The following is a 12,254-nucleotide window of genomic DNA, read 5'->3' as shown; positions in this document are numbered from 1 at the left end:
TCAACCCAGCCACACTCTCACAGGGACGCACACACATTAACACACTTGGCAGGGCCAGGATTACAACTCATCAGTAGTGGGATTGCCACACCACATCACTGTGCAGGTGTCACATGCACCACATGGCTCCTTCTCACAGTCACCCTCTTCCACACATCTATCTACATCTACCTTTGGCTTATTATAGTGTGTTGTCCTGGCATATCTGTCTGTATTCCTATCTACTGTGTGTGTGCAAGGCATGAGTGGTGCATACTGACGAGTGTCTGCACTAACAGCTGCAACTGGCAGATATGTCTGGTCCACTGGTGTTTGCAGTCATGGCCTTCATGTGTTTGTATGTGAGCATGCCCAGTATGACCTTTCAGTATGTTGTTGACTGACATTGCCTTCATTTCTCCAAGTGTGTAAGCGTGCCCAGTATGGCCCACTGTATTGAATGTGTGGATCGTGCCCAGGTAGTTTGTGCTGCAGTGCTGAACTTTGTGTTGTACACTGACAGGTAGCATGATGTCTCTGCAGGGTATCCATCGATCATTTGGCTTTGATTGTTACTACATTTCTGCATAGCGGGGGGGGGGCACACATGACTGTTTCTACATTTCTACACAGGAGTGGTGGGGCACACCTGACTGTTTCTACAATTCTACACAGGAGTGGGGGGCACACCTGCCTGTTATTACATTACTATGTAGGATGGGGGGCACACCTGACTATTTCTACATTTCTACACAGGGTTGGGGGGCACACCTGACTGTTATTACATTACTATGTAGGATGGGGGGGCACACCTGACTATTTCTACATTTTTACACAGGGTTGGGGGCACACCTGACTGTTATTACATTACTATGTAGGATGGGGGACACACCTGACTATTTCTACATTTCTACACAGGGTTGGGGGGCACACCTGACTGTTATTACATTACTATGTAGGATGGGGGGCACACCTGACTATTTCTACATTTCTACACAGAGTTGGGGGGCACGCCTGACTGGGATTACATTACTATGTAGGATGGGGGGGGACACCTGACTATTTCTACATTTCTACACAGGGTTGGGGGGCACACCTGACTGTTATTACATTACTATGTAGGATGGGGGGGGCATACCTGACTGTTATTACATTACTATGTAGGATGGGGGGGCACACCTGACTATTTCTACATATCTACACAGGGTTGGGGGGCACACCTGACTGTTATTACATTACTATGTAGGATGGGGGGGGGCACATGTTCACTTGTACACATTTGCTATCACTGTACGGTATGTCATGTACTTCATTTCATTCTGTATTGCTAACTATCATGCTGACTAGAGGCATACCAGTGTACTACAGATCTTAGCTTTGGTTGCCCTACATATTATTGTCTGACTTCCTACCCTTCAGAACTAACATCCCTCTGCCTGCCCTGCTGTGGTCTGTCTGTGTACGCCTAGGGGTGAGGTTAACCATAGCCATCATTCTGGGGTCATGGCACAGGCTCTGTTTGGGTTTGTCTATATCTGTCCTGCTGGCTGCGACTGTTGTTTGGTATGTGAACCGTCCTGACTGGCATGTGTCGGCCATATGGACACACATGTCACTCAGCAAATTTCCTGCAGTGGGTTTTGTCACCCTGTATAGTACTGGCTACTATGGTGACTCCAGTATGTGTTACAGATGTCAGGGTGCCAATATGGGTGTCTACTGTCTGCTGCCATAACATTCAGCCACCCAATTCCCTTGCATGCTCACATCCATACCATAGCTACATGTAAAAACACATTTTACTCTATTTGGCAATTGGTAGGTTGATTGACTTACCTTGAGGGTGTGCCAGACTTACAGATGGTGCTGGAGGGCTGCCTATGTTGGATGCACATAGTACACTTCCTATACATGGTTGAGCACAGGTAGTGTCATGTTTTGCATCCCTTTTACTGTATGTGCGAGTCAGAGAGAGGTGTCATTCCCTGGGTACCTACTGTGTCAGTGCATGTGCTATGCGTTGCCTCTTTGCCAAGGCCAGGGCATACTGGGCATGCCTCCTTCTGCCTACTGGGGCAGGCTCAGGTTGTTCCTCCTCTGGGTCACTCTGTCCCTGTGCAGGCCTTGGCATTGGTGGGGGGCTGTGTTGCTCTGCCCCATGCTGTTCCTGCTGCAGCTGTTTCCACAGGATCATATTGTGCAGCATAACACATACCATAATAATTTGGGCACATGTAGCGGGTGAATACTGCAAAGCTCCACCGGATTTGTCCAGACTCCGGAATCGTGACCTGAGCATCCCAAACACATGCTCTATTATATATCTGGTCTGTGCGTGTGCCTCATTATGGCGTTCTTGTTCAGGTGTGTGTGCATTTCTGATGGGTGTCATCAGCCATGGCTCCAGTGTGTACCCAGCATCCCTCACTAGATGACCATAGGGGATGTCCCCATTGGCAAATCTCTGGTACAGCTGCGTCAGATGCCATATATGGAAATTGTTATAGCTTCCAGGGCAGCCAGCACACACATTCATTATAATGCCCTGGGCATCACATATGACCTGGCAGTTGATGGAGTGGATGCTCCTGCGGTTGATGTAGGCCCTACCCTGCTCACCGGGTGGTGCATTGATGCATATGTGCATTCAATCTATAGCACCCACTATCCCAGGGTACTCTGCTATTTGGTGGAAGAGACACATATTGCTGGTCAACACCTCACGGATGTTGAGGAAATATACGTACTCACTGGCATGTGCTGACATGGCATCCAGGAACTGGTTGAATACTCTGGATGCTGATGCCTGTGAGATCCCCATGATATCCCCAGTTGTGCTTTTGAGGCACCTGTGGCTAGTATACCTAGGCCTACACATACATTGGTAGCCACTGGGATGAGTTCCCCTCGGCCAGTTTGGTGTATCAGGTGTGACCGGCACAGCTCAACTATTTGCTGTAGGAGGTCTCTGTCCACCCTATAGCGCTCCACCATCTCCAGCTCATGTAGCCCCTGGTAGGTTACCCTGGGTCTTTACACTCTTCGTTTCCTCATTGTGGGTTGTTCGGCAGCATTCACATCCTCACCACCCTCAGCCTCTTGCACATGTTGTTCTATGTTGCCTGCTACAGCCCTTATCATTTTGTAGGTTTGTTTGTTAAAATTCCCTCGCTTGTATATACCAGTGGTGTAGAGTGTGGGAAAAACCAGTGGGGAAGGTGTTTGCTTAGTTTATAGTAGTGTTCTGGGCTGATCTGCTGCCTGTGTAATTGGCTGATTCTGATACATTTCACCAGCCAGCTAAGCTAGTTCTCCTTGGTTACCTTCCTACTGCTGTTTTCCTTTCCCCATTGCCTCCCTGTTTAAGCCCGTGTGTACGCTGCACAAACAGAGTGCTCAAATGCTCACATTGCTGCTATTTCCAGGTTTAACTTCTTTTTTCTTCCTGTAAAATCCAGTGCACGGTGCGCACACCCGCTTACACTTTGTAAAGAGTGCTAGGCAGGTTTAGACACACCCACTAGCTTGGCTGTGCTAAGCTAGGAGCAAACCCGAGCCACAGGGCTCCAATCTGCTTACAGTATGCCTGACACACTCACCCATGATATCACCTACCTCATAGCCTTGCACTCAACTATGCATACTCTTACAATGTTGGGATCTGCCTTACATGCTGGGGGAAAACTGGGATTCACTATCCTTCCCCTCATTTGCATAGGATTACCTGCTAATGCATATTTACATGTGTCACACTGAGCCTCCCCCCTTAGCAACCACTATTCACTGGCCATGTTGTCTTTTGCCTGTCATTGTCTTGCATGGCAGAATACTGATTTTAGTTAGAATGCTTGTTTTAGGTTTATTTTCTTATTTTCCCACTGATCTCATTTCAAGCCGCTACCCAAAGCTTAAACAGCTGAGATCGTCGAAAAAAAAAAAGTTGATTTTTATATTTTTTGTATTGTTTGCAATGCCAGTGGACTTATACTTGACTATTGGCATGCTTCCTCAATGATATGCAACCTTTATTTGGAGTTGTCATGTCTCCATTTTGGATTTTGCAGATATGTACTTGGTTACTAACCGAGTACATTTCTGGAGATTATGCTAGTCCTGCATGGCCTGATTCCAGCTTCCTGGATAGCAAATTTACCTCATTTGCATGGTTTTCACCTGCAAATGGGGCAATTTGCATACAGGAGCTGGGAACGTGCCGGACTAGTGTAAGAGTGCTCGTGCACGTCAAAAGAGTACATACGTGGATTGCTCAGCTGCCATATTGCCAACATTACCTCTTACACTAATCATGCACACCGTGCAGGGCTTATTGAATCCAGGGAAGAGTGTAGTGTAATGTTTGCTTAAATATTTCAAGCACATTTCAAGCTCTGAGATTGAAAGAAGCTGTCACTATCCAGGCATTCAGTGTCACCAGTGAATGCAAAAATAAGTAATTTACAATTCCATTTCAGATAGTTGAAATAGAAGCACTTTCAAAATTGGGCCATTTGACCTTCCAGAAGCTTACTAGGGTGGAATACATTCAGGTTGTGAGTGACAAGTCATGATCTTCTTATATTTATTTACTGGTCTGAAATGTTTTCCAGGGATTTATCATATTCTGCTACATCTTGTAATCTGTGCTTCCAGGAAAGTTCTAAAAGTACTAAGTTATGAAACTAAAAGAGAGTCATACAAGGTACACAGCAAGGGTGTCAGACTGGGTGTACTGACTGGGTGAATACTATGATTACAGTGGTTAACAAGATTCACATATGCATACATTTACAAGACCTTAATGCTCTAAAGAAGGAACATTATCTGCCTCATAGTAGGTAAAAAGTTGTTACTGACATGCCAGATACAAAGTGCTTCTCTTGTATTTGATGTTAATTACAGATTTTAGCAATTTAAGCCGAGTGTGGAAAGTTTCAGGCTATATATTAATTACCTTAAGAGCCTTATTGAAAACCAACGTAATACCTCCATCACTAAGAGACATAGGGGTATGAGGAGGTGTGGTGCCTGTAACTAGTGTGGCTACAGTCTTGAGCAGGAAAACATTACTCTGGAGTCCCCTCCTTTAAGGATTCCCTTGGGAGAGGGGAATTGTGCTTCCAAAGGAGTTGTTTACATTGCTCTGTGCTCGGGATGTTCTAACTTTTATGTAGGTAAAAACCAAGAGGCAATTCAGGAAAAGAATATATGAACACAATTATGCAATCTCCAAAAGCAATGTAAACTTTTTTAAATTGTTTAAGCACACACAAAAGTATTCAACCTACTCTAAATTTATTTTTGGTATACTGGAAGTTGTCCCAAACAACACCCACAGAGGTCCTTGGGAAACTAAGATGGAGCTCAGAGAACTAATCTGGCAATTAAAATGAAAAGCATCTGTTCCACTGGGTTTGAATGAACACATTTCCTTCACTCCAGTCCTTAATCTTACAACTGGCAAACTACAAATTGGTATTTTAACTATTTTATTTATTTTTACTTATGCATTTTCAAGTTTTTATTGTTACTCACAAAACTGATTTCCAAAGTGAAATATTTGATCATTTTTATAACTAATTAGTTGGTCTATCTATTGTTACATAAATGCTTTGTCTTTTTTATGTTTTTTTGCTTTTAATTTTAATTGAATGTGAGTCACATGACTATTCAGATGGATATATAAAAGTTTAATTGAAGAGTTTATGACGGTTCTGAAGAAGTCTTGTACTAAAGGGATTTTTGTACTGACACGTCTTTGGATTTTACCTCTGTTTGTGATTAACCATTGGATTTTCACATTCCTGTGGAATTATTGGCTTCTTTTGGCCACTCTGTGATTCTAACATGAGTTGTTTTTAACTTTACAAGAGTAACTGAGTCACCCGACACTACATGAGCCTTTCTGGTTTGCATTTAAGAAGATACAGGTTTCTAATATTTGTATTTGGTATTGTGTCATCACCTGAAGTGTTTTTGAGAACTGTTATGCAGACAATTAAATGTTTAATGGTGTTGTTAATGATGAAACACTGGCTATGATAAGACAAGAAAAGAATATAATGGAGGACTGATACCATTAATGAATAGATTGAGACAGTACAACCTCAACCTGAACAAGATTTAAATGTAAAATTAATTACATAGTGAAGCGCCACATTTTGACTCCAGAAGTCTTGCATTCAAGTAATGAAAAGTTCAGAATTGTTCAATTATTGCCAGCAGAAAATAAATGAAGAACTTTCTTGAAATTTGGGAGTGTTGCATAATCTCTCAAAGTGTATTCTGAATTTGCAGTGTGCCAATGAAGAAATTAATGGAACAAGATATCATATAACACTAGAGTCTGAAGCTTTGGTTTAGTTTAATTAGTTACCAAAGTATACTGATGTCATTAAGCCAGTTAGATTAAAATTGTTGACAGTCAAACTGGTACTTCTGTAGTGAATTTCTAAGAAAATAAATCATTGTAGTAATTCAGGAGCATTTATATGTTCATATTGCAAAGACATTGTTTAAAGTTGTATATCATTTTAAGAGAGTTTAACAATATACTCAGGGTAAATGAGAATTGAGTTTAGAGTGACCATTAGCCATCATAAAGTATATTCAATAAGTTGTTGCACCATGCACTATAAAGGTTCCAAATAATATTATTACATCTGTGTGTGTGTGTGTGTGTGTGTGTGTGTGTGTGTGTGTGTGTGTATGTATAATGTCATTCTTACTTGCAGTTATCCTAGACAAAGTGAATAATTTCAGAGACATACTGAGGAGTATCCTGTGATGAAAATGCTGAAAGAATAGACTTTTGTCATGGAATTAGTTGTGAGTAGCATGCATTGGTTAGTGCTCTGCTTCATTACAACAATTTGGCAGAAACCACAGCTTTACAAGGATGAAACTGATTTAATATAAAAAACAGGCAGTCCCCGGGTTATGGACATCCTACATCTGGACAACCCATAGATATGATCAGGCTGCTGCAATGTCAGAAATAACGTGAGAAAAATGAAAACAGTTAAAAGCTGCTCTAATATGTGTGTGTGTGTGTGTGTGTGTGTGTGTGTGTGTGTGTGTGTGTGTGTGTGTGTGTGTGAGAGAGAGAGAGAGAGAGAGAGAGAGAGATTGGGAGAGTGAGAGCAATCATGTGTGAGTGAATGCAGGTATGAATAAGGAAGTGACTGTGTGTATGTGAGATTGGGAGAGTGAGAGCGATGTGTGAGTGAATGCAGGTATAAATGAAGACGTGACTGTGTGTTTGTGTGTGTGTGTGTGTGTGTGTGTGTGTGTGTGTGTGTGTGAGAGAGATGGGAGAGTGGGTGCAATGTGTGAGTGAATGCAGGTATGAATGAGGAAGTGGCGGTGTGTGTGTGTGTGTGTGTGTGTGTGTGTATCGGGAGAGTGAGAGTGATGTGTGAGTAAATTCAGGTATGAATGAGGAAGATACTGTGTGCATGAGAGACAGACTGAAGAGTGAAAGCGAGCAAGCGATCCTCTGGCAGCAGTTAACAGGTGGGTAGTTACATAAAGGGAGGGGGTTTGTTATGGAATAGGTAAAGTACGGGTAAGAGTGTGGGTGTGTGTGTCATACCCCTAAACCTCTTAGAGCAAAAAATCTGGACAAAGCCATAAATTAAAGTGGGACAAATTCCCACAAATAGGGACAATTTTTAAATATTGCTGTTACAAACTTAGAAAGTTGATACAGTAGAGAGTTGATTATCCAAACGTTGATTATGCAAACAGTCAGTTATCAGAACTGCCCTTCCATAGCTTTTGGGTAGGAAAAATCATAAAGTCTGAATATGTAAACATTATACGTATTCACTTGAGCATGTTTTTTGAGCTTGTAGTCAGCTCATGTATGAAAAATATTCTTTATTGTCCACTGGAATCAATCGCTGAATGGTTGAAAAGTGTATTCTTGCATGCTGAAAAAAACATGATTTTAGAAGTTTTTTATCTGGTTCATTTATATGTTTGATTATCCGAACTACCCTAGGTCCCAATTAGTTTCGGATAATCAAATCTCTACTGTAGAATAACAGGATATGAAGTCGGGAACTCAAATGTCTGTCATTTTCTAACTGCAATATGTAATTATTTACCACTAATTTGCCAGAAAACCAGAAGTATATGAAAAGCAGGCCAAAAATAGGAGGCAAAAATCTGGACATTCTGTGAAAATCTGTAGAGTTGAGAGGTATGTGTGTCATTATTTTCTAACTTCAGTCTTTAATGATTTGCCACTGCTTTTGCTAAACAACCACAATTTTATGAAAAATGGACCAAAAATATGAGGCAAAAATCTGGACATTCTGTGAAAATCTATAGAGTTGAGAGTTGAGAGGTGTGTGTGTGCGTGTGCGTGTGCGTGTGTGTTTGTGTGCGTGTGTGTGTGTGTGTGTGTGTGTGTGTGTGTGTGTGTGTGTGTGTGTGTGTGTGTGTGTGTGTGTGTGTGTGAAAAAGTCCTCATAAACACTGCATTTAACAAGATGCCTTAAACCAGCTTTGTTGGTAGGAAGTAACGAAGCATAGCTACAGTATACAGTATTATGTTTAAGATTTTTTTTTTTGTTTGGAAGTGTTTTTAAACTGTTTTATATGCATAGAAAAATAAATTAAATACTAGACTGAGGCAAACATTTGACAAAGTGACATTTAACAAGAACCATATGTACGTATTTTGACTTACATACAAATTTGACTTAAGGACAGACCAAAAAAACGGATCTTGTCCTTAACCCGGGGGATGCCTGTAACAGGTACTGATATGTATAGCCATTAAGTTGTGCTGCTGTATTTGGGAAAACATTTATTGCTGAAGCAATGGAAGAACAGAACCTTGGGTCACAGCGGGTATAAGCAAGCACAAGTGGAGTGTTGTTTGGAGATAATGCCTAGTCTTGTGAGGAAACTGAGAAAGAAATGAGAAAATCTAAAGCTATTTTGTTGAGTAATACTGTCTCTCTGGCACAGAGATCTACATTGATCACAAGGATGGGAACAAAGATGGAAAAGTTCATCATAGCCAGCAAGACAGCACACCAGGAAACAGGGAGTTTGTTCTCAGCACTCGGATGACATTCTATTGTTGAAGGGAGGCACAAAAAACTAAAAAAGAAAAAAAAATGTTTTACTAAGTGACGTAATGGAAAGTGATGAGATTAATGACAAAGCCAGGGACAAAAGCTCCATTTCACAGGCCTTTTTGGAAGGAAGAAGACGTGTACATTTTATTCTGTGTAACCTTTCACAGTGGACTAGTATACCAGAAGCAGAATTGTAGACATAAAGAGTTCACAAGGTTTTCTTGCTCCCCACACTAGTTAAAACAAATCAACCAGGATTACAAATTGCTACGTTTGCAATATCCCACTTGAATGATGGAGTACTGTCAGCATTGTGGAAGCCTGGGAAGGACTTAATTTACCAAAAGGAAAGGATTTTTTGTGAGCAAGGAGCTTTTGGGAGGGTAATAAGGAAGAACAATGCTTTCCTTCCAGTGATGCAGCTCTGTAGCTTGCAACAGCTGACATTTGAGTTGCTTTACCCTGCCTGCTTCAAGATTTAACAGAGGTGGTGGAAAGTGGTGCACTGAATTGGATTAAGGAGATGTGTCTACTGACAATGCAGTGTCTTCAGAAGATATCTCAAAAGAGTCTGAGAGTGCTTAGATGAATCAAAGAAAACACAAGGAGCTGCCTTATACACTACAAAGTATGCCTGAAAGAGAAAAGGCTGTGTTGGTAGTGAAACTTGTGGGAATGACACTAGGAATGCCACAACTGATGGAACTAAAAGTATGATGAGGAGATGTGTCCATTATGCAAAACTCTATCCTATGTTCCATTTTTTTTCCAATCATTTTAGTGGCTTGCAAAACTCTAGCCAATGTATCTTTTTTTCTGTCAATCATTTTAGAGGCAAGCAAAATTCTATCCTGTGTATCATATTTCTTTGAATCATTTTAGAGGCAAGTATTTGCAACATTAGCAGAATTTTGATTGAAATATGCAAACTCACCAGGGTTTGAAATTAAATGTTGTAAAATGCAATTTGAGAGGAAGGGGGTGCATCATGGAAAGGTAAACTAAAGTTTTTAGAATCTTAATCTCTATTTTTAAATATTAATGTCAAATATAGTCTGCAGACCTTTGCATTTAACCTCCTCCTTTTGGGGGTTGCCTCTATTTCAGCATATCATCTTGAGTCTTCTTCTTTTGGCTTTTTCCTGGTTAGGGGTCGCCACAGCGGATCACCTGTCTGCTCATGATTGGCAGTGGAGTTTTAAGGTGTCAAGTTGCCAGCCCGGCGCCCAACCTTCCACAGAAGGCACATACACGCACGCACTCACGGCTAGGGCCAATTTAGTGTGTCCAATCCACCTACAGAATGGCATATCATCTTGAGTCTATGGATATTAAAAATATATATATATTAATAATGATTAGGGGAGGGGCTGAAGATGTATCCTTTGTGGGAGAGTAAATTGTTGCTGTGCATTAGAACCTGGTTATATTGAGATATTAAAAAAGTTTGCCTGTGGTAGTGGGGTGCATATAAACAGCCCCCAGAAAAGTGTCATCTTGAAGCAGTTGTCTGCTAAAGTAAACACAGATTTCTGCTTCAATCACTGTGGAATAGTAGTTTCATTTGCTTAATGTCATATCATCCTCAACAGATGATTATTATTCCATGGAAATTAATACTTGTAGTGTCATTAATCTGAGTTACATTTGCATTCAGGTAGTTACTATGAGTTGATTTTACATTACTGGAGCACAGGGGTAAGAGCACTAGGTATTACAAATGAGGTGAACAATAATTATATAGTCAAGTGCTGAGGTGAAAGCTCCTGGTTTGATAGCACTAGCAGAAAGTGAATGGAACTGATTTTCATAGGCATGATAAGTAGTCTTAATACATAATTTTAATAAAGGATTATTATTTTGCAAATAAATATGTTTAGGACACTTCTGGATGTTTCCATGCAAGTATGGACTATTATATGTCCATAGGTTTATACTAGGCTAAAGATCAATAGGGCCTTTATAAGCCTAGCCATGTAACCCAAATATATGCCTTGAGTTGTGCCTTAGATATTTCAAGAGGTGTATGTTAGTAAGAGCATAATTTAATGACTACCTCTGTCCATCAGCGATATAGGTGCCAGACTGGGGGTGAATTTTCAGTTTATCATCCACTGGTCCAGCCAGGTTGCACCTGAATAGGGTTAGGGAAGGGTTCTGCTTCACACAGATGGAAAGCCTTTTGCAGACAATGAGGATTCTCTGACAGACATACCTAACCCTCCAACATATCTTATTTAAGTCACAAGCAAAGTTTAAATCCTTAGATCTAGTAGTTCTGGTGCTGTTCATTCTGTGTATGTGCAAAAGGTCCATCAGAGTGGGATCCGAGGATGCCTTGTATGCCAGGCATAAATCTCTTCTCAGCAGTCTGTTGGAAACAGAGTATAGATATAGGGCTTTGAGACGATCTACATAGGACATTATGTTTATGTCCTGTAATCTTATTGTGAGGAACATCTGTGGACATTCCAGTTGTTGCATGTGCCTGGTCAGCTACATACTGAATGGGGCATTCTACCCAATGTTGCATCTGATGAGGGTTAACTACAGTTGCACAATGACTTCCCTGGATCTAGATGCCATTCTCTTACTTATAAGTTGAGTAGCTTAGAATGATTTTCTTACTACCTTAGACACATGTTGGTCAAAAGTCAGGTTACTATCTACATGAGTCCCCAAATCCCTGACTATCGTGTCTATTTTTAGAGGTGTTTTATCAGTGATGTAGCTCCACTGAGTGTCTAACTTCTCAAAAGGTACTATTATGCATTTCTTGGCATTGAGTTTTAAGCTGTGGATTTGGCACCAGTCATTTGTCTGTGTTAGACCTTCCTGTAAGATGTTAGTATCTTCAGGGGTTTGTTTGATTGCTCCTAGTTTACAAAATTGGAAAGCCATAAGCCCTTGTCATTGGGCTTGTCTTCCAAAAGGTAGATGCTAAAGAAGAGCTGAGCCAACACAGAGCCCTGGGGGACTCCACTGGTGACTGACCTTTTTGTGGAGGTGGTCTCTCCAACCCTAACTTCCTGGATTGTGTCTATGAGCAAGCTGGATATCCAGCAAGTTACACAGGGCTTTATGCATAATTCCATGAGTTTGTTTACAATGCCCAACTGTGGTATTCTATCAAATGCCTTAGCTAGGTCAAGGTAGGCAGTATACACCATTCTGCCCTCATCC

Source organism: Protopterus annectens, chromosome 3.part0, assembly GCF_019279795.1.
Source record: "Protopterus annectens isolate FY-2018-M chromosome 3.part0, PAN1.0, whole genome shotgun sequence".
Classification (NCBI taxonomy): Eukaryota; Metazoa; Chordata; order Ceratodontiformes; family Protopteridae; genus Protopterus; species Protopterus annectens.
This window is presented reverse-complemented; position numbering follows the sequence as displayed.